This window comes from Daphnia pulicaria, chromosome 3, assembly GCF_021234035.1.
Source record: "Daphnia pulicaria isolate SC F1-1A chromosome 3, SC_F0-13Bv2, whole genome shotgun sequence".
NCBI classification, from domain to species: domain Eukaryota; kingdom Metazoa; phylum Arthropoda; class Branchiopoda; order Diplostraca; family Daphniidae; genus Daphnia; species Daphnia pulicaria.
In genome coordinates, this window is record NC_060915.1 from 4,585,821 (window position 1) to 4,607,000 (window position 21,180).

At 36.4% G+C, this 21,180-nt stretch overlaps 40 pseudogenes; all 40 read right to left on the reverse strand.

Moving 5' to 3' along the window:
* Positions 1-74: 74 nt before the first annotated feature.
* LOC124331224 lies at positions 75-193 on the reverse strand (annotated as a pseudogene).
* Positions 194-607: 414 nt separating this feature from the next.
* LOC124330155 lies at positions 608-726 on the reverse strand (annotated as a pseudogene).
* Positions 727-1,141: 415 nt separating this feature from the next.
* LOC124330157 lies at positions 1,142-1,260 on the reverse strand (annotated as a pseudogene).
* A 414-nt stretch (positions 1,261-1,674) lies between these two features.
* Positions 1,675-1,793, reverse strand: LOC124331235 (annotated as a pseudogene).
* A 414-nt stretch (positions 1,794-2,207) lies between these two features.
* LOC124330472 lies at positions 2,208-2,326 on the reverse strand (annotated as a pseudogene).
* A 414-nt stretch (positions 2,327-2,740) lies between these two features.
* LOC124331246 lies at positions 2,741-2,859 on the reverse strand (annotated as a pseudogene).
* A 415-nt stretch (positions 2,860-3,274) lies between these two features.
* On the reverse strand, positions 3,275-3,393 carry LOC124333211 (annotated as a pseudogene).
* Positions 3,394-3,808: 415 nt separating this feature from the next.
* On the reverse strand, positions 3,809-3,927 carry LOC124333212 (annotated as a pseudogene).
* Positions 3,928-4,211: 284 nt separating this feature from the next.
* On the reverse strand, positions 4,212-4,330 carry LOC124330473 (annotated as a pseudogene).
* A 414-nt stretch (positions 4,331-4,744) lies between these two features.
* On the reverse strand, positions 4,745-4,863 carry LOC124333213 (annotated as a pseudogene).
* A 414-nt stretch (positions 4,864-5,277) lies between these two features.
* Positions 5,278-5,396, reverse strand: LOC124333214 (annotated as a pseudogene).
* Positions 5,397-5,810: 414 nt separating this feature from the next.
* On the reverse strand, positions 5,811-5,929 carry LOC124333628 (annotated as a pseudogene).
* Positions 5,930-6,343: 414 nt separating this feature from the next.
* On the reverse strand, positions 6,344-6,462 carry LOC124333216 (annotated as a pseudogene).
* A 414-nt stretch (positions 6,463-6,876) lies between these two features.
* Positions 6,877-6,995, reverse strand: LOC124330475 (annotated as a pseudogene).
* A 414-nt stretch (positions 6,996-7,409) lies between these two features.
* Positions 7,410-7,528, reverse strand: LOC124333217 (annotated as a pseudogene).
* A 414-nt stretch (positions 7,529-7,942) lies between these two features.
* LOC124331258 lies at positions 7,943-8,061 on the reverse strand (annotated as a pseudogene).
* Positions 8,062-8,475: 414 nt separating this feature from the next.
* LOC124330477 lies at positions 8,476-8,594 on the reverse strand (annotated as a pseudogene).
* A 414-nt stretch (positions 8,595-9,008) lies between these two features.
* LOC124330136 lies at positions 9,009-9,127 on the reverse strand (annotated as a pseudogene).
* Positions 9,128-9,541: 414 nt separating this feature from the next.
* On the reverse strand, positions 9,542-9,660 carry LOC124331269 (annotated as a pseudogene).
* Positions 9,661-10,074: 414 nt separating this feature from the next.
* LOC124330478 lies at positions 10,075-10,193 on the reverse strand (annotated as a pseudogene).
* A 414-nt stretch (positions 10,194-10,607) lies between these two features.
* LOC124330137 lies at positions 10,608-10,726 on the reverse strand (annotated as a pseudogene).
* A 414-nt stretch (positions 10,727-11,140) lies between these two features.
* LOC124331280 lies at positions 11,141-11,259 on the reverse strand (annotated as a pseudogene).
* A 414-nt stretch (positions 11,260-11,673) lies between these two features.
* On the reverse strand, positions 11,674-11,792 carry LOC124330479 (annotated as a pseudogene).
* A 414-nt stretch (positions 11,793-12,206) lies between these two features.
* On the reverse strand, positions 12,207-12,325 carry LOC124330139 (annotated as a pseudogene).
* A 414-nt stretch (positions 12,326-12,739) lies between these two features.
* Positions 12,740-12,858, reverse strand: LOC124333218 (annotated as a pseudogene).
* A 414-nt stretch (positions 12,859-13,272) lies between these two features.
* LOC124331292 lies at positions 13,273-13,391 on the reverse strand (annotated as a pseudogene).
* Positions 13,392-13,805: 414 nt separating this feature from the next.
* On the reverse strand, positions 13,806-13,924 carry LOC124330480 (annotated as a pseudogene).
* Positions 13,925-14,338: 414 nt separating this feature from the next.
* LOC124331303 lies at positions 14,339-14,457 on the reverse strand (annotated as a pseudogene).
* Positions 14,458-14,872: 415 nt separating this feature from the next.
* On the reverse strand, positions 14,873-14,991 carry LOC124333629 (annotated as a pseudogene).
* A 414-nt stretch (positions 14,992-15,405) lies between these two features.
* On the reverse strand, positions 15,406-15,524 carry LOC124333219 (annotated as a pseudogene).
* Positions 15,525-15,939: 415 nt separating this feature from the next.
* On the reverse strand, positions 15,940-16,058 carry LOC124333630 (annotated as a pseudogene).
* Positions 16,059-16,472: 414 nt separating this feature from the next.
* LOC124333220 lies at positions 16,473-16,591 on the reverse strand (annotated as a pseudogene).
* A 414-nt stretch (positions 16,592-17,005) lies between these two features.
* On the reverse strand, positions 17,006-17,124 carry LOC124330481 (annotated as a pseudogene).
* A 414-nt stretch (positions 17,125-17,538) lies between these two features.
* LOC124333222 lies at positions 17,539-17,657 on the reverse strand (annotated as a pseudogene).
* A 414-nt stretch (positions 17,658-18,071) lies between these two features.
* LOC124330482 lies at positions 18,072-18,190 on the reverse strand (annotated as a pseudogene).
* Positions 18,191-18,604: 414 nt separating this feature from the next.
* On the reverse strand, positions 18,605-18,723 carry LOC124330483 (annotated as a pseudogene).
* A 414-nt stretch (positions 18,724-19,137) lies between these two features.
* LOC124330484 lies at positions 19,138-19,256 on the reverse strand (annotated as a pseudogene).
* A 414-nt stretch (positions 19,257-19,670) lies between these two features.
* On the reverse strand, positions 19,671-19,789 carry LOC124330485 (annotated as a pseudogene).
* Positions 19,790-20,203: 414 nt separating this feature from the next.
* LOC124330486 lies at positions 20,204-20,322 on the reverse strand (annotated as a pseudogene).
* A 414-nt stretch (positions 20,323-20,736) lies between these two features.
* LOC124330488 lies at positions 20,737-20,855 on the reverse strand (annotated as a pseudogene).
* Positions 20,856-21,180: the final 325 nt, after the last annotated feature.

The following is a 21,180-nucleotide window of genomic DNA, read 5'->3' on the forward strand; positions in this document are numbered from 1 at the left end:
ACGAATTTGGACTGGTAACCCTCGTGATTGAAAAAAAATTTCAAGAAATTTGTTATTGAAAACAAACTATTCATCGCCAACGACATCCCGTATTCCCACGCGGTCACCCTTCCAAGTACTAACGGGACTCGACGTAACTTAACTTCTGGGAGCTGACGAGACCAGGTGCGTTCTACGTGATATGGCCGTTGACATTCAGAAATGAAAATTTACCCTCCCAGTCCCAATGGATGAATAGAAAATCACTTCAAAGTGATAGAAATGTTTGTTCATTGAATTTGGACTCGTAACCATCGGGAATAAAAAAGCGCGATAAACTTTGAAAAACTCGCAATGAAATTTATCCAGAATCATTCAAATAGATGAATTGAACCTATCTCTATGCCATTGATATTTTTGATCTACGAATTTGGACTGGTAACCATCGCGATTAAACAACGCGATAAACTTTGAAAAACTCTCAATGGAATTGATCCAGAATCATTCTTATAGATGAATTTAACCTATCTCTAAGGCATTGAAATGTTTTATCTACGAATTTGGACTGGTAACCCTCGTGATTGAAAAAAAATTTCAAGAAATTTGTTATTGAAAACAAAGTATTCATCGCCAACGACATCCCGTATTCCCAAGCGGTCACCCTTCCAAGTACTAACGGGACTCGACATAACTTTACTTTTAGGAGCTGACGAGACCAGGTGCGTTCTACGTGATATGGCCGTTGACATTCAAAAATGAAAATTTACCCTCCCAGTCCCAATGGATGAATAGAAAATCACTTCAAAGTGATAGAAATGTTTGTTCATTTAATTTGGACTCGTAACCATCGTGAATAAAAAAGCGCGATAAACTTTGAAAAACTCGCAATGAAATTTATCCAGAATCATTCCTATAGATGAATTGAACCTATCTCTATGCCATTGATATTTTTGATCTACGAATTTGGACTGGTAACCATTGCGATTAAAAAACGCGATAAACTTTGAAAAACTCTCAATGGAATTGATCCAGAATCATTCTTATAGATGAATTGAACCTATCTCTAAGGCATTGAAATGTTTTATCTACGAATTTGGACTGGTAACCATCGTGATTGAAAAAAAAATTTCAAGAAATTTGTTATTGAAAACAAACTATTCATCGCCAACGACATCCCGTATTCCCAAGCGGTCACCCTTCCAAGTACTAACGGGACTCGACATAACTTTACTTTTAGGAGCTGACGAGACCAGGTGCGTTCTACGTGATATGGCCGTTGACATTCAAAAATGAAAATTTACCCTCCCAGTCCCAATGGATGAATAGAAAATCACTTCAAAGTGATAGAAATGTTTGTTCATTTAATTTGGACTCGTAACCATCGCGAATAAAAAAGCGCGATAAACTTTGAAAAACTCGCAATGAAATTTATCCAGAATCATTCCTATAGATGAATTGAACCTATCTCTATGCCATTGATATTTTTGATCTACGAATTTGGACTGGTAACCATTGCGATTAAAAAACGCGATAAACTTTGAAAAACTCTCAATGGAATTGATCCAGAATCATTCTTATAGATGAATTGAACCTATCTCTAAGGCATTGAAATGTTTTATCTACGAATTTGGACTGGTAACCCTCGTGATTGAAAAAAAATTTCAAGAAATTTGTTATTGAAAACAAACTATTCATCGCCAACGACATCCCGTATTCCCACGCGGTCACCCTTCCAAGTACTAACGGGACTCGACGTAACTTAACTTCTGGGAGCTGACGAGACCAGGTGCGTTCTACGTGATATGGCCGTTGACATTCAGAAATGAAAATTTACCCTCCCAGTCCCAATGGATGAATAGAAAATCACTTCAAAGTGATAGAAATGTTTGTTCATTGAATTTGGACTCGTAACCATCGCGAATAAAAAAGCGCGATAAACTTTGAAAAACTCGCAATGAAATTTATCTAGAATCATTCAAATAGATGAATTGAACCTATCTCTATGCCATTGATATTTTTGATCTACGAATTTGGACTGGTAACCATCGCGATTAAACAACGCGATAAACTTTGAAAAACTCTCAATGGAATTGATCCAGAATCATTCTTATAGATGAATTTAACCTATCTCTAAGGCATTGAAATGTTTTATCTACGAATTTGGACTGGTAACCCTCGTGATTGAAAAAAAATTTCAAGAAATTTGTTATTGAAAACAAACTATTCATCGCCAACGACATACCGTATTCCCAAGCGGTCACCCTTCCAAGTACTAACGGGACTCGACATAACTTTACTTTTAGGAGCTGACGAGACCAGGTGCGTTCTACGTGATATGGCCGTTGACATTCAAAAATGAAAATTTACCCTCCCAGTCCCAATGGATGAATAGAAAATCACTTCAAAGTGATAGAAATGTTTGTTCATTGAATTTGGACTCGTAACCATCGGGAATAAAAAAGCGCGATAAACTTTGAAAAACTCGCAATGAAATTTATCCAGAATCATTCCTATAGATGAATTGAACCTATCTCTATGCCATTGATATTTTTGATCTACGAATTTGGACTGGTAACCATTGCGATTAAAAAACGCGATAAACTTTGAAAAACTCTCAATGGAATTGATCCAGAATCATTCTTATAGATGAATTGAACCTATCTCTAAGGCATTGAAATGTTTTATCTACGAATTTGGACTGGTAACCCTCGTGATTGAAAAAAAATTTCAAGAAATTTGTTATTGAAAACAAACTATTCATCGCCAACGACATCCCGTATTCCCACGCGGTCACCCTTCCAAGTACTAACGGGACTCGACGTAACTTAACTTCTGGGAGCTGACGAGACCAGGTGCGTTCTACGTGATATGGCCGTTGACATTCAAAAATGAAAATTTACCCTCCCAGTCCCAATGGATGAATAGAAAATCACTTCAAAGTGATAGAAATGTTTGTTCATTGAATTTGGACTCGTAACCATCGCGAATAAAAAAGCGCGATAAACTTTGAAAAACTCGCAATGAAATTTATCCAGAATCATTCAAATAGATGAATTGAACCTATCTCTATGCCATTGATATTTTTGATCTACGAATTTGGACTGGTAACCATCGCGATTAAACAACGCGATAAACTTTGAAAAACTCTCAATGGAATTGATCCAGAATCATTCTTATAGATGAATTTAACCTATCTCTAAGGCATTGAAATGTTTTATCTACGAATTTGGACTGGTAACCATCGTGATTGAAAAAAAAATTTCAAGAAATTTGTTATTGAAAACAAACTATTCATCGCCAACGACATCCCGTATTCCCAAGCGGTCACCCTTCCAAGTACTAACGGGACTCGACGTAACTTAACTTCTGGGAGCTGACGAGACCAGGTGCGTTCTACGTGATATGGCCGTTGACATTCAAAAATGAAAATTTACCCTCCCAGTCCCAATGGATGAATAGAAAATCACTTCAAAGTGATAGAAATGTTTGTTCATTGAATTTGGACTCGTAACCATCGCGAATAAAAAAGCGCGATAAACTTTGAAAAACTCGCAATGAAATTTATCCAGAATCATTCAAATAGATGAATTGAACCTATCTCTATGCCATTGATATTTTTGATCTACGAATTTGGACTGGTAACCATCGCGATTAAACAACGCGATAAACTTTGAAAAACTCTCAATGGAATTGATCCAGAATCATTCTTATAGATGAATTTAACCTATCTCTAAGGCATTGAAATGTTTTATCTACGAATTTGGACTGGTAACCATCGTGATTGAAAAAAAAATTTCAAGAAATTTGTTATTGAAAACAAACTATTCATCGCCAACGACATCCCGTATTCCCAAGCGGTCACCCTTCCAAGTACTAACGGGACTCGACGTAACTTAACTTCTGGGAGCTGACGAGACCAGGTGCGTTCTACGTGATATGGCCGTTGACATTCAGAAATGAAAATTTACCCTCCCAGTCCCAATGGATGAATAGAAAATCACTTCAAAGTGATAGAAATGTTTGTTCATTGAATTTGGACTCGTAACCATCGCGAATAAAAAAGCGCGATAAACTTTGAAAAACTCGCAATGAAATTTATCTAGAATCATTCAAATAGATGAATTTAACCTATCTCTAAGGCATTGAAATGTTTTATCTACGAATTTGGACTGGTAACCCTCGTGATTGAAAAAAAATTTCAAGAAATTTGTTATTGAAAACAAACTATTCATCGCCAACGACATACCGTATTCCCAAGCGGTCACCCTTCCAAGTACTAACGGGACTCGACATAACTTTACTTTTAGGAGCTGACGAGACCAGGTGCGTTCTACGTGATATGGCCGTTGACATTCAAAAATGAAAATTTACCCTCCCAGTCCCAATGGATGAATAGAAAATCACTTCAAAGTGATAGAAATGTTTGTTCATTGAATTTGGACTCGTAACCATCGGGAATAAAAAAGCGCGATAAACTTTGAAAAACTCGCAATGAAATTTATCCAGAATCATTCCTATAGATGAATTGAACCTATCTCTATGCCATTGATATTTTTGATCTACGAATTTGGACTGGTAACCATTGCGATTAAAAAACGCGATAAACTTTGAAAAACTCTCAATGGAATTGATCCAGAATCATTCTTATAGATGAATTGAACCTATCTCTAAGGCATTGAAATGTTTTATCTACGAATTTGGACTGGTAACCCTCGTGATTGAAAAAAAATTTCAAGAAATTTGTTATTGAAAACAAACTATTCATCGCCAACGACATCCCGTATTCCCAAGCGGTCACCCTTCCAAGTACTAACGGGACTCGACGTAACTTAACTTCTGGGAGCTGACGAGACCAGGTGCGTTCTACGTGATATGGCCGTTGACATTCAGAAATGAAAATTTACCCTCCCAGTCCCAATGGATGAATAGAAAATCACTTCAAAGTGATAGAAATGTTTGTTCATTGAATTTGGACTCGTAACCATCGCGAATAAAAAAGCGCGATAAACTTTGAAAAACTCGCAATGAAATTTATCTAGAATCATTCAAATAGATGAATTGAACCTATCTCTATGCCATTGATATTTTTGATCTACGAATTTGGACTGGTAACCATCGCGATTAAACAACGCGATAAACTTTGAAAAACTCTCAATGGAATTGATCCAGAATCATTCTTATAGATGAATTGAACCTATCTCTAAGGCATTGAAATGTTTTATCTACGAATTTGGACTGGTAACCCTCGTGATTGAAAAAAAATTTCAAGAAATTTGTTATTGAAAACAAACTATTCATCGCCAACGACATCCCGTATTCCCAAGCGGTCACCCTTCCAAGTACTAACGGGACTCGACGTAACTTAACTTCTGGGAGCTGACGAGACCAGGTGCGTTCTACGTGATATGGCCGTTGACATTCAAAAATGAAAATTTACCCTCCCAGTCCCAATGGATGAATAGAAAATCACTTCAAAGTGATAGAAATGTTTGTTCATTGAATTTGGACTCGTAACCATCGGGAATAAAAAAGCGCGATAAACTTTGAAAAACTCGCAATGAAATTTATCCAGAATCATTCCTATAGATGAATTGAACCTATCTCTATGCCATTGATATTTTTGATCTACGAATTTGGACTGGTAACCATTGCGATTAAAAAACGCGATAAACTTTGAAAAACTCTCAATGGAATTGATCCAGAATCATTCTTATAGATGAATTGAACCTATCTCTAAGGCATTGAAATGTTTTATCTACGAATTTGGACTGGTAACCCTCGTGATTGAAAAAAAATTTCAAGAAATTTGTTATTGAAAACAAACTATTCATCGCCAACGACATCCCGTATTCCCAAGCGGTCACCCTTCCAAGTACTAACGGGACTCGACGTAACTTAACTTCTGGGAGCTGACGAGACCAGGTGCGTTCTACGTGATATGGCCATTGACATTCAAAAATGAAAATTTACCCTCCCAGTCCCAATGGATGAATAGAAAATCACTTCAAAGTGATAGAAATGTTTGTTCATTTAATTTGGACTCGTAACCATCGCGAATAAAAAAGCGCGATAAACTTTGAAAAACTCGCAATGAAATTTATCCAGAATCATTCCTATAGATGAATTGAACCTATCTCTATGCCATTGATATTTTTTATCTACGAATTTGGACTGGTAACCATTGCGATTAAAAAACGCGATAAACTTTGAAAAACTCTCAATGGAATTGATCCAGAATCATTCTTATAGATGAATTGAACCTATCTCTAAGGCATTGAAATGTTTTATCTACGAATTTGGACTGGTAACCCTCGTGATTGAAAAAAAATTTCAAGAAATTTGTTATTGAAAACAAACTATTCATCGCCAACGACATCCCGTATTCCCAAGCGGTCACCCTTCCAAGTACTAACGGGACTCGACGTAACTTAACTTCTGGGAGCTGACGAGACCAGGTGCGTTCTACGTGATATGGCCGTTGACATTCAGAAATGAAAATTTACCCTCCCAGTCCCAATGGATGAATAGAAAATCACTTCAAAGTGATAGAAATGTTTGTTCATTGAATTTGGACTCGTAACCATCGCGAATAAAAAAGCGCGATAAACTTTGAAAAACTCGCAATGAAATTTATCTAGAATCATTCAAATAGATGAATTGAACCTATCTCTATGCCATTGATATTTTTGATCTACGAATTTGGACTGGTAACCATCGCGATTAAACAACGCGATAAACTTTGAAAAACTCTCAATGGAATTGATCCAGAATCATTCTTATAGATGAATTTAACCTATCTCTAAGGCATTGAAATGTTTTATCTACGAATTTGGACTGGTAACCCTCGTGATTGAAAAAAAATTTCAAGAAATTTGTTATTGAAAACAAACTATTCATCGCCAACGACATACCGTATTCCCAAGCGGTCACCCTTCCAAGTACTAACGGGACTCGACATAACTTTACTTTTAGGAGCTGACGAGACCAGGTGCGTTCTACGTGATATGGCCGTTGACATTCAAAAATGAAAATTTACCCTCCCAGTCCCAATGGATGAATAGAAAATCACTTCAAAGTGATAGAAATGTTTGTTCATTGAATTTGGACTCGTAACCATCGGGAATAAAAAAGCGCGATAAACTTTGAAAAACTCGCAATGAAATTTATCCAGAATCATTCCTATAGATGAATTGAACCTATCTCTATGCCATTGATATTTTTGATCTACGAATTTGGACTGGTAACCATTGCGATTAAAAAACGCGATAAACTTTGAAAAACTCTCAATGGAATTGATCCAGAATCATTCTTATAGATGAATTGAACCTATCTCTAAGGCATTGAAATGTTTTATCTACGAATTTGGACTGGTAACCCTCGTGATTGAAAAAAAATTTCAAGAAATTTGTTATTGAAAACAAACTATTCATCGCCAACGACATCCCGTATTCCCAAGCGGTCACCCTTCCAAGTACTAACGGGACTCGACGTAACTTAACTTCTGGGAGCTGACGAGACCAGGTGCGTTCTACGTGATATGGCCGTTGACATTCAAAAATGAAAATTTACCCTCCCAGTCCCAATGGATGAATAGAAAATCACTTCAAAGTGATAGAAATGTTTGTTCATTTAATTTGGACTCGTAACCATCGCGAATAAAAAAGCGCGATAAACTTTGAAAAACTCGCAATGAAATTTATCCAGAATCATTCAAATAGATGAATTGAACCTATCTCTATGCCATTGATATTTTTGATCTACGAATTTGGACTGGTAACCATTGCGATTAAAAAACGCGATAAACTTTGAAAAACTCTCAATGGAATTGATCCAGAATCATTCTTATAGATGAATTGAACCTATCTCTAAGGCATTGAAATGTTTTATCTACGAATTTGGACTGGTAACCCTCGTGATTGAAAAAAAATTTCAAGAAATTTGTTATTGAAAACAAACTATTCATCGCCAACGACATCCCGTATTCCCACGCGGTCACCCTTCCAAGTACTAACGGGACTCGACGTAACTTAACTTCTGGGAGCTGACGAGACCAGGTGCGTTCTACGTGATATGGCCGTTGACATTCAGAAATGAAAATTTACCCTCCCAGTCCCAATGGATGAATAGAAAATCACTTCAAAGTGATAGAAATGTTTGTTCATTGAATTTGGACTCGTAACCATCGCGAATAAAAAAGCGCGATAAACTTTGAAAAACTCGCAATGAAATTTATCTAGAATCATTCAAATAGATGAATTGAACCTATCTCTATGCCATTGATATTTTTGATCTACGAATTTGGACTGGTAACCATCGCGATTAAACAACGCGATAAACTTTGAAAAACTCTCAATGGAATTGATCCAGAATCATTCTTATAGATGAATTTAACCTATCTCTAAGGCATTGAAATGTTTTATCTACGAATTTGGACTGGTAACCCTCGTGATTGAAAAAAAATTTCAAGAAATTTGTTATTGAAAACAAACTATTCATCGCCAACGACATACCGTATTCCCAAGCGGTCACCCTTCCAAGTACTAACGGGACTCGACATAACTTTACTTTTAGGAGCTGACGAGACCAGGTGCGTTCTACGTGATATGGCCGTTGACATTCAAAAATGAAAATTTACCCTCCCAGTCCCAATGGATGAATAGAAAATCACTTCAAAGTGATAGAAATGTTTGTTCATTGAATTTGGACTCGTAACCATCGGGAATAAAAAAGCGCGATAAACTTTGAAAAACTCGCAATGAAATTTATCCAGAATCATTCCTATAGATGAATTGAACCTATCTCTATGCCATTGATATTTTTGATCTACGAATTTGGACTGGTAACCATTGCGATTAAAAAACGCGATAAACTTTGAAAAACTCTCAATGGAATTGATCCAGAATCATTCTTATAGATGAATTGAACCTATCTCTAAGGCATTGAAATGTTTTATCTACGAATTTGGACTGGTAACCCTCGTGATTGAAAAAAAATTTCAAGAAATTTGTTATTGAAAACAAACTATTCATCGCCAACGACATCCCGTATTCCCACGCGGTCACCCTTCCAAGTACTAACGGGACTCGACATAACTTTACTTTTAGGAGCTGACGAGACCAGGTGCGTTCTACGTGATATGGCCGTTGACATTCAAAAATGAAAATTTACCCTCCCAGTCCCAATGGATGAATAGAAAATCACTTCAAAGTGATAGAAATGTTTGTTCATTTAATTTGGACTCGTAACCATCGCGAATAAAAAAGCGCGATAAACTTTGAAAAACTCGCAATGAAATTTATCCAGAATCATTCAAATAGATGAATTGAACCTATCTCTATGCCATTGATATTTTTGATCTACGAATTTGGACTGGTAACCATTGCGATTAAAAAACGCGATAAACTTTGAAAAACTCTCAATGGAATTGATCCAGAATCATTCTTATAGATGAATTGAACCTATCTCTAAGGCATTGAAATGTTTTATCTACGAATTTGGACTGGTAACCCTCGTGATTGAAAAAAAATTTCAAGAAATTTGTTATTGAAAACAAACTATTCATCGCCAACGACATCCCGTATTCCCACGCGGTCACCCTTCCAAGTACTAACGGGACTCGACGTAACTTAACTTCTGGGAGCTGACGAGACCAGGTGCGTTCTACGTGATATGGCCGTTGACATTCAGAAATGAAAATTTACCCTCCCAGTCCCAATGGATGAATAGAAAATCACTTCAAAGTGATAGAAATGTTTGTTCATTGAATTTGGACTCGTAACCATCGCGAATAAAAAAGCGCGATAAACTTTGAAAAACTCGCAATGAAATTTATCTAGAATCATTCAAATAGATGAATTGAACCTATCTCTATGCCATTGATATTTTTGATCTACGAATTTGGACTGGTAACCATCGCGATTAAACAACGCGATAAACTTTGAAAAACTCTCAATGGAATTGATCCAGAATCATTCTTATAGATGAATTTAACCTATCTCTAAGGCATTGAAATGTTTTATCTACGAATTTGGACTGGTAACCCTCGTGATTGAAAAAAAATTTCAAGAAATTTGTTATTGAAAACAAACTATTCATCGCCAACGACATACCGTATTCCCAAGCGGTCACCCTTCCAAGTACTAACGGGACTCGACATAACTTTACTTTTAGGAGCTGACGAGACCAGGTGCGTTCTACGTGATATGGCCGTTGACATTCAAAAATGAAAATTTACCCTCCCAGTCCCAATGGATGAATAGAAAATCACTTCAAAGTGATAGAAATGTTTGTTCATTGAATTTGGACTCGTAACCATCGGGAATAAAAAAGCGCGATAAACTTTGAAAAACTCGCAATGAAATTTATCCAGAATCATTCCTATAGATGAATTGAACCTATCTCTATGCCATTGATATTTTTGATCTACGAATTTGGACTGGTAACCATTGCGATTAAAAAACGCGATAAACTTTGAAAAACTCTCAATGGAATTGATCCAGAATCATTCTTATAGATGAATTGAACCTATCTCTAAGGCATTGAAATGTTTTATCTACGAATTTGGACTGGTAACCCTCGTGATTGAAAAAAAATTTCAAGAAATTTGTTATTGAAAACAAACTATTCATCGCCAACGACATCCCGTATTCCCACGCGGTCACCCTTCCAAGTACTAACGGGACTCGACATAACTTTACTTTTAGGAGCTGACGAGACCAGGTGCGTTCTACGTGATATGGCCGTTGACATTCAAAAATGAAAATTTACCCTCCCAGTCCCAATGGATGAATAGAAAATCACTTCAAAGTGATAGAAATGTTTGTTCATTTAATTTGGACTCGTAACCATCGCGAATAAAAAAGCGCGATAAACTTTGAAAAACTCGCAATGAAATTTATCCAGAATCATTCAAATAGATGAATTGAACCTATCTCTATGCCATTGATATTTTTGATCTACGAATTTGGACTGGTAACCATTGCGATTAAAAAACGCGATAAACTTTGAAAAACTCTCAATGGAATTGATCCAGAATCATTCTTATAGATGAATTGAACCTATCTCTAAGGCATTGAAATGTTTTATCTACGAATTTGGACTGGTAACCCTCGTGATTGAAAAAAAATTTCAAGAAATTTGTTATTGAAAACAAACTATTCATCGCCAACGACATCCCGTATTCCCACGCGGTCACCCTTCCAAGTACTAACGGGACTCGACGTAACTTAACTTCTGGGAGCTGACGAGACCAGGTGCGTTCTACGTGATATGGCCGTTGACATTCAGAAATGAAAATTTACCCTCCCAGTCCCAATGGATGAATAGAAAATCACTTCAAAGTGATAGAAATGTTTGTTCATTGAATTTGGACTCGTAACCATCGCGAATAAAAAAGCGCGATAAACTTTGAAAAACTCGCAATGAAATTTATCTAGAATCATTCAAATAGATGAATTGAACCTATCTCTATGCCATTGATATTTTTGATCTACGAATTTGGACTGGTAACCATCGCGATTAAACAACGCGATAAACTTTGAAAAACTCTCAATGGAATTGATCCAGAATCATTCTTATAGATGAATTTAACCTATCTCTAAGGCATTGAAATGTTTTATCTACGAATTTGGACTGGTAACCCTCGTGATTGAAAAAAAATTTCAAGAAATTTGTTATTGAAAACAAACTATTCATCGCCAACGACATACCGTATTCCCAAGCGGTCACCCTTCCAAGTACTAACGGGACTCGACATAACTTTACTTTTAGGAGCTGACGAGACCAGGTGCGTTCTACGTGATATGGCCGTTGACATTCAAAAATGAAAATTTACCCTCCCAGTCCCAATGGATGAATAGAAAATCACTTCAAAGTGATAGAAATGTTTGTTCATTGAATTTGGACTCGTAACCATCGGGAATAAAAAAGCGCGATAAACTTTGAAAAACTCGCAATGAAATTTATCCAGAATCATTCCTATAGATGAATTGAACCTATCTCTATGCCATTGATATTTTTGATCTACGAATTTGGACTGGTAACCATTGCGATTAAAAAACGCGATAAACTTTGAAAAACTCTCAATGGAATTGATCCAGAATCATTCTTATAGATGAATTGAACCTATCTCTAAGGCATTGAAATGTTTTATCTACGAATTTGGACTGGTAACCCTCGTGATTGAAAAAAAATTTCAAGAAATTTGTTATTGAAAACAAACTATTCATCGCCAACGACATCCCGTATTCCCACGCGGTCACCCTTCCAAGTACTAACGGGACTCGACATAACTTTACTTTTAGGAGCTGACGAGACCAGGTGCGTTCTACGTGATATGGCCGTTGACATTCAAAAATGAAAATTTACCCTCCCAGTCCCAATGGATGAATAGAAAATCACTTCAAAGTGATAGAAATGTTTGTTCATTGAATTTGGACTCGTAACCATCGGGAATAAAAAAGCGCGATAAACTTTGAAAAACTCGCAATGAAATTTATCCAGAATCATTCCTATAGATGAATTGAACCTATCTCTATGCCATTGATATTTTTGATCTACGAATTTGGACTGGTAACCATTGCGATTAAAAAACGCGATAAACTTTGAAAAACTCTCAATGGAATTGATCCAGAATCATTCTTATAGATGAATTGAACCTATCTCTAAGGCATTGAAATGTTTTATCTACGAATTTGGACTGGTAACCCTCGTGATTGAAAAAAAATTTCAAGAAATTTGTTATTGAAAACAAACTATTCATCGCCAACGACATCCCGTATTCCCAAGCGGTCACCCTTCCAAGTACTAACGGGACTCGACGTAACTTAACTTCTGGGAGCTGACGAGACCAGGTGCGTTCTACGTGATATGGCCGTTGACATTCAAAAATGAAAATTTACCCTCCCAGTCCCAATGGATGAATAGAAAATCACTTCAAAGTGATAGAAATGTTTGTTCATTTAATTTGGACTCGTAACCATCGCGAATAAAAAAGCGCGATAAACTTTGAAAAACTCGCAATGAAATTTATCCAGAATCATTCAAATAGATGAATTGAACCTATCTCTATGCCATTGATATTTTTGATCTACGAATTTGGACTGGTAACCATTGCGATTAAAAAACGCGATAAACTTTGAAAAACTCTCAATGGAATTGATCCAGAATCATTCTTATAGATGAATTGAACCTATCTCTAAGGCATTGAAATGTTTTATCTACGAATTTGGACTGGTAACCCTCGTGATTGAAAAAAAATTTCAAGAAATTTGTTATTGAAAACAAACTATTCATCGCCAACGACATCCCGTATTCCCACGCGGTCACCCTTCCAAGTACTAACGGGACTCGACGTAACTTAACTTCTGGGAGCTGACGAGACCAGGTGCGTTCTACGTGATATGGCCGTTGACATTCAGAAATGAAAATTTACCCTCCCAGTCCCAATGGATGAATAGAAAATCACTTCAAAGTGATAGAAATGTTTGTTCATTGAATTTGGACTCGTAACCATCGCGAATAAAAAAGCGCGATAAACTTTGAAAAACTCGCAATGAAATTTATCTAGAATCATTCAAATAGATGAATTGAACCTATCTCTATGCCATTGATATTTTTGATCTACGAATTTGGACTGGTAACCATCGCGATTAAACAACGCGATAAACTTTGAAAAACTCTCAATGGAATTGATCCAGAATCATTCTTATAGATGAATTTAACCTATCTCTAAGGCATTGAAATGTTTTATCTACGAATTTGGACTGGTAACCCTCGTGATTGAAAAAAAATTTCAAGAAATTTGTTATTGAAAACAAACTATTCATCGCCAACGACATACCGTATTCCCAAGCGGTCACCCTTCCAAGTACTAACGGGACTCGACATAACTTTACTTTTAGGAGCTGACGAGACCAGGTGCGTTCTACGTGATATGGCCGTTGACATTCAAAAATGAAAATTTACCCTCCCAGTCCCAATGGATGAATAGAAAATCACTTCAAAGTGATAGAAATGTTTGTTCATTGAATTTGGACTCGTAACCATCGGGAATAAAAAAGCGCGATAAACTTTGAAAAACTCGCAATGAAATTTATCCAGAATCATTCCTATAGATGAATTGAACCTATCTCTATGCCATTGATATTTTTGATCTACGAATTTGGACTGGTAACCATTGCGATTAAAAAACGCGATAAACTTTGAAAAACTCTCAATGGAATTGATCCAGAATCATTCTTATAGATGAATTGAACCTATCTCTAAGGCATTGAAATGTTTTATCTACGAATTTGGACTGGTAACCCTCGTGATTGAAAAAAAATTTCAAGAAATTTGTTATTGAAAACAAACTATTCATCGCCAACGACATCCCGTATTCCCACGCGGTCACCCTTCCAAGTACTAACGGGACTCGACGTAACTTAACTTCTGGGAGCTGACGAGACCAGGTGCGTTCTACGTGATATGGCCGTTGACATTCAAAAATGAAAATTTACCCTCCCAGTCCCAATGGATGAATAGAAAATCACTTCAAAGTGATAGAAATGTTTGTTCATTGAATTTGGACTCGTAACCATCGCGAATAAAAAAGCGCGATAAACTTTGAAAAACTCGCAATGAAATTTATCCAGAATCATTCAAATAGATGAATTGAACCTATCTCTATGCCATTGATATTTTTGATCTACGAATTTGGACTGGTAACCATCGCGATTAAACAACGCGATAAACTTTGAAAAACTCTCAATGGAATTGATCCAGAATCATTCTTATAGATGAATTTAACCTATCTCTAAGGCATTGAAATGTTTTATCTACGAATTTGGACTGGTAACCATCGTGATTGAAAAAAAAATTTCAAGAAATTTGTTATTGAAAACAAACTATTCATCGCCAACGACATCCCGTATTCCCAAGCGGTCACCCTTCCAAGTACTAACGGGACTCGACGTAACTTAACTTCTGGGAGCTGACGAGACCAGGTGCGTTCTACGTGATATGGCCATTGACATTCAAAAATGAAAATTTACCCTCCCAGTCCCAATGGATGAATAGAAAATCACTTCAAAGTGATAGAAATGTTTGTTCATTTAATTTGGACTCGTAACCATCGCGAATAAAAAAGCGCGATAAACTTTGAAAAACTCGCAATGAAATTTATCCAGAATCATTCCTATAGATGAATTGAACCTATCTCTATGCCATTGATATTTTTTATCTACGAATTTGGACTGGTAACCATTGCGATTAAAAAACGCGATAAACTTTGAAAAACTCTCAATGGAATTGATCCAGAATCATTCTTATAGATGAATTGAACCTATCTCTAAGGCATTGAAATGTTTTATCTACGAATTTGGACTGGTAACCCTCGTGATTGAAAAAAAATTTCAAGAAATTTGTTATTGAAAACAAACTATTCATCGCCAACGACATCCCGTATTCCCAAGCGGTCACCCTTCCAAGTACTAACGGGACTCGACGTAACTTAACTTCTGGGAGCTGACGAGACCAGGTGCGTTCTACGTGATATGGCCGTTGACATTCAGAAATGAAAATTTACCCTCCCAGTCCCAATGGATGAATAGAAAATCACTTCAAAGTGATAGAAATGTTTGTTCATTGAATTTGGACTCGTAACCATCGCGAATAAAAAAGCGCGATAAACTTTGAAAAACTCGCAATGAAATTTATCTAGAATCATTCAAATAGATGAATTGAACCTATCTCTATGCCATTGATATTTTTGATCTACGAATTTGGACTGGTAACCATCGCGATTAAACAACGCGATAAACTTTGAAAAACTCTCAATGGAATTGATCCAGAATCATTCTTATAGATGAATTTAACCTATCTCTAAGGCATTGAAATGTTTTATCTACGAATTTGGACTGGTAACCATCGTGATTGAAAAAAAAATTTCAAGAAATTTGTTATTGAAAACAAACTATTCATCGCCAACGACATCCCGTATTCCCAAGCGGTCACCCTTCCAAGTACTAACGGGACTCGACGTAACTTAACTTCTGGGAGCTGACGAGACCAGGTGCGTTCTACGTGATATGGCCATTGACATTCAAAAATGAAAATTTACCCTCCCAGTCCCAATGGATGAATAGAAAATCACTTCAAAGTGATAGAAATGTTTGTTCATTTAATTTGGACTCGTAACCATCGCGAATAAAAAAGCGCGATAAACTTTGAAAAACTCGCAATGAAATTTATCCAGAATCATTCCTATAGATGAATTGAACCTATCTCTATGCCATTGATATTTTTTATCTACGAATTTGGACTGGTAACCATTGCGATTAAAAAACGCGATAAACTTTGAAAAACTCTCAATGGAATTGATCCAGAATCATTCTTATAGATGAATTGAACCTATCTCTAAGGCATTGAAATGTTTTATCTACGAATTTGGACTGGTAACCCTCGTGATTGAAAAAAAATTTCAAGAAATTTGTTATTGAAAACAAACTATTCATCGCCAACGACATCCCGTATTCCCAAGCGGTCACCCTTCCAAGTACTAACGGGACTCGACGTAACTTAACTTCTGGGAGCTGACGAGACCAGGTGCGTTCTACGTGATATGGCCGTTGACATTCAGAAATGAAAATTTACCCTCCCAGTCCCAATGGATGAATAGAAAATCACTTCAAAGTGATAGAAATGTTTGTTCATTGAATTTGGACTCGTAACCATCGCGAATAAAAAAGCGCGATAAACTTTGAAAAACTCGCAATGAAATTTATCTAGAATCATTCAAATAGATGAATTGAACCTATCTCTATGCCATTGATATTTTTGATCTACGAATTTGGACTGGTAACCATCGCGATTAAACAACGCGATAAACTTTGAAAAACTCTCAATGGAATTGATCCAGAATCATTCTTATAGATGAATTTAACCTATCTCTAAGGCATTGAAATGTTTTATCTACGAATTTGGACTGGTAACCCTCGTGATTGAAAAAAAATTTCAAGAAATTTGTTATTGAAAACAAACTATTCATCGCCAACGACATACCGTATTCCCAAGCGGTCACCCTTCCAAGTACTAACGGGACTCGACATAACTTTACTTTTAGGAGCTGACGAGACCAGGTGCGTTCTACGTGATATGGCCGTTGACATTCAAAAATGAAAATTTACCCTCCCAGTCCCAATGGATGAATAGAAAATCACTTCAAAGTGATAGAAATGTTTGTTCATTGAATTTGGACTCGTAACCATCGGGAATAAAAAAGCGCGATAAACTTTGAAAAACTCGCAATGAAATTTATCCAGAATCATTCCTATAGATGAATTGAACCTATCTCTATGCCATTGATATTTTTGATCTACGAATTTGGACTGGTAACCATTGCGATTAAAAAACGCGATAAACTTTGAAAAACTCTCAATGGAATTGATCCAGAATCATTCTTATAGATGAATTGAACCTATCTCTAAGGCATTGAAATGTTTTATCTACGAATTTGGACTGGTAACCCTCGTGATTGAAAAAAAATTTCAAGAAATTTGTTATTGAAAACAAACTATTCATCGCCAACGACATCCCGTATTCCCAAGCGGTCACCCTTCCAAGTACTAACGGGACTCGACGTAACTTAACTTCTGGGAGCTGACGAGACCAGGTGCGTTCTACGTGATATGGCCGTTGACATTCAAAAATGAAAATTTACCCTCCCAGTCCCAATGGATGAATAGAAAATCACTTCAAAGTGATAGAAATGTTTGTTCATTTAATTTGGACTCGTAACCATCGCGAATAAAAAAGCGCGATAAACTTTGAAAAACTCGCAATGAAATTTATCCAGAATCATTCAAATAGATGAATTGAACCTATCTCTATGCCATTGATATTTTTGATCTACGAATTTGGACTGGTAACCATTGCGATTAAAAAACGCGATAAACTTTGAAAAACTCTCAATGGAATTGATCCAGAATCATTCTTATAGATGAATTGAACCTATCTCTAAGGCATTGAAATGTTTTATCTACGAATTTGGACTGGTAACCCTCGTGATTGAAAAAAAATTTCAAGAAATTTGTTATTGAAAACAAACTATTCATCGCCAACGACATACCGTATTCCCAAGCGGTCACCCTTCCAAGTACTAACGGGACTCGACATAACTTTACTTTTAGGAGCTGACGAGACCAGGTGCGTTCTACGTGATATGGCCGTTGACATTCAAAAATGAAAATTTACCCTCCCAGTCCCAATGGATGAATAGAAAATCACTTCAAAGTGATAGAAATGTTTGTTCATTTAATTTGGACTCGTAACCATCGCGAATAAAAAAGCGCGATAAACTTTGAAAAACTCGCAATGAAATTTATCCAGAATCATTCAAATAGATGAATTGAACCTATCTCTATGCCATTGATATTTTTGATCTACGAATTTGGACTGGTAACCATTGCGATTAAAAAACGCGATAAACTTTGAAAAACTCTCAATGGAATTGATCCAGAATCATTCTTATAGATGAATTGAACCTATCTCTAAGGCATTGAAATGTTTTATCTACGAATTTGGACTGGTAACCCTCGTGATTGAAAAAAAATTTCAAGAAATTTGTTATTGAAAACAAACTATTCATCGCCAACGACATACCGTATTCCCAAGCGGTCACCCTTCCAAGTACTAACGGGACTCGACATAACTTTACTTTTAGGAGCTGACGAGACCAGGTGCGTTCTACGTGATATGGCCGTTGACATTCAAAAATGAAAATTTACCCTCCCAGTCCCAATGGATGAATAGAAAATCACTTCAAAGTGATAGAAATGTTTGTTCATTTAATTTGGACTCGTAACCATCGCGAATAAAAAAGCGCGATAAACTTTGAAAAACTCGCAATGAAATTTATCCAGAATCATTCAAATAGATGAATTGAACCTATCTCTATGCCATTGATATTTTTGATCTACGAATTTGGACTGGTAACCATTGCGATTAAAAAACGCGATAAACTTTGAAAAACTCTCAATGGAATTGATCCAGAATCATTCTTATAGATGAATTGAACCTATCTCTAAGGCATTGAAATGTTTTATCTACGAATTTGGACTGGTAACCCTCGTGATTGAAAAAAAATTTCAAGAAATTTGTTATTGAAAACAAACTATTCATCGCCAACGACATACCGTATTCCCAAGCGGTCACCCTTCCAAGTACTAACGGGACTCGACATAACTTTACTTTTAGGAGCTGACGAGACCAGGTGCGTTCTACGTGATATGGCCGTTGACATTCAAAAATGAAAATTTACCCTCCCAGTCCCAATGGATGAATAGAAAATCACTTCAAAGTGATAGAAATGTTTGTTCATTTAATTTGGACTCGTAACCATCGCGAATAAAAAAGCGCGATAAACTTTGAAAAACTCGCAATGAAATTTATCCAGAATCATTCAAATAGATGAATTGAACCTATCTCTATGCCATTGATATTTTTGATCTACGAATTTGGACTGGTAACCATTGCGATTAAAAAACGCGATAAACTTTGAAAAACTCTCAATGGAATTGATCCAGAATCATTCTTATAGATGAATTGAACCTATCTCTAAGGCATTGAAATGTTTTATCTACGAATTTGGACTGGTAACCCTCGTGATTGAAAAAAAATTTCAAGAAATTTGTTATTGAAAACAAACTATTCATCGCCAACGACATACCGTATTCCCAAGCGGTCACCCTTCCAAGTACTAACGGGACTCGACATAACTTTACTTTTAGGAGCTGACGAGACCAGGTGCGTTCTACGTGATATGGCCGTTGACATTCAAAAATGAAAATTTACCCTCCCAGTCCCAATGGATGAATAGAAAATCACTTCAAAGTGATAGAAATGTTTGTTCATTGAATTTGGACTCGTAACCATCGGGAATAAAAAAGCGCGATAAACTTTGAAAAACTCGCAATGAAATTTATCCAGAATCATTCCTATAGATGAATTGAACCTATCTCTATGCCATTGATATTTTTGATCTACGAATTTGGACTGGTAACCATTGCGATTAAAAAACGCGATAAACTTTGAAAAACTCTCAATGGAATTGATCCAGAATCATTCTTATAGATGAATTGAACCTATCTCTAAGGCATTGAAATGTTTTATCTACGAATTTGGACTGGTAACCCTCGTGATTGAAAAAAAATTTCAAGAAATTTGTTATTGAAAACAAACTATTCATCGCCAACGACATACCGTATTCCCAAGCGGTCACCCTTCCAAGTACTAACGGGACTCGACATAACTTTACTTTTAGGAGCTGACGAGACCAGGTGCGTTCTACGTGATATGGCCGTTGACATTCAAAAATGAAAATTTACCCTCCCAGTCCCAATGGATGAATAGAAAATCACTTCAAAGTGATAGAAATGTTTGTTCATTGAATTTGGACTCGTAACCATCGGGAATAAAAAAGCGCGATAAACTTTGAAAAACTCGCAATGAAATTTATCCAGAATCATTCCTATAGATGAATTGAACCTATCTCTATGCCATTGATATTTTTGATCTACGAATTTGGACTGGTAACCATTGCGATTAAAAAACGCGATAAACTTTGAAAAACTCTCAATGGAATTGATCCAGAATCATTCTTATAGATGAATTGAACCTATCTCTAAGGCATTGAAATGTTTTATCTACGAATTTGGACTGGTAACCCTCGTGATTGAAAAAAAATTTCAAGAAATTTGTTATTGAAAACAAACTATTCATCGCCAACGACATACCGTATTCCCAAGCGGTCACCCTTCCAAGTACTAACGGGACTCGACATAACTTTACTTTTAGGAGCTGACGAGACCAGGTGCGTTCTACGTGATATGGCCGTTGACATTCAAAAATGAAAATTTACCCTCCCAGTCCCAATGGATGAATAGAAAATCACTTCAAAGTGATAGAAATGTTTGTTCATTTAATTTGGACTCGTAACCATCGCGAATAAAAAAACGCGATAAACTTTGAAAAACTCGCAATGAAATTTATCCAGAATCATTCCTATAGATGAATTGAACCTATCTCTATGCCATTGATATTTTTGATCTACGAATTTGGACTGGTAACCATTGCGATTAAAAAACGCGATAAACTTTGAAAAACTCTCAATGGAATTGATCCAGAATCATTCTTATAGATGAATTGAACCTATCTCTAAGGCAT